We start from the raw sequence: 544 nt of genomic DNA on the forward strand, positions 1-544 counted from the left end.
AGAACAGGTCCTGCTGTAATAGCATCTGGACAGGGATACGGTTCTAATACGATTTGAAGTTTAATGTCTGTAAAAACAGGGTTACAAACTCAAATGCCTTCAGGGAACAGACAGGTAGCATACATGCATGCAGAGGCCAGGAGTAAGAGGACAGGGTGGTGGGGACAGGGTTGACCTGGGAGAAACATGGTCTATCTAAATGAGGCAGAAGTTCTCATCTGAAAATTTATGTGCAGTCTTGGTTTTTAATTTTGGGGTGCGGGTAAGTCAGCTCTTTTAAAATTATACTCAGTAAAGTAAAAAAAGCATATCCATAAGCAAAATTTCACCTGCAGGCTACCAATTCAAATCCTTTACTGAAAAGGTTTGGGCTGTTAATGAATGTTCCACAAGACTGGTTATATCTTGCTAGCAGCCAGGCTCATGCTCCAGGTAGGTATATGGCCGGATCAATACCAGGCCGGCTTCTAGCAACAAGTGACCTTGAATCTCCCCCACCCATGTGGAGCTGACCAGAGCTGGCTGAAACAACTAGCAGCAAGTG

The sequence above is a fragment of the Echinops telfairi genome, unplaced genomic scaffold (assembly GCF_000313985.2).
Source record: "Echinops telfairi isolate 266 unplaced genomic scaffold, ASM31398v2 ScPeMD7_3;HRSCAF=10, whole genome shotgun sequence".
Lineage (NCBI taxonomy): Eukaryota > Metazoa > Chordata > Mammalia > Afrosoricida > Tenrecidae > Echinops > Echinops telfairi.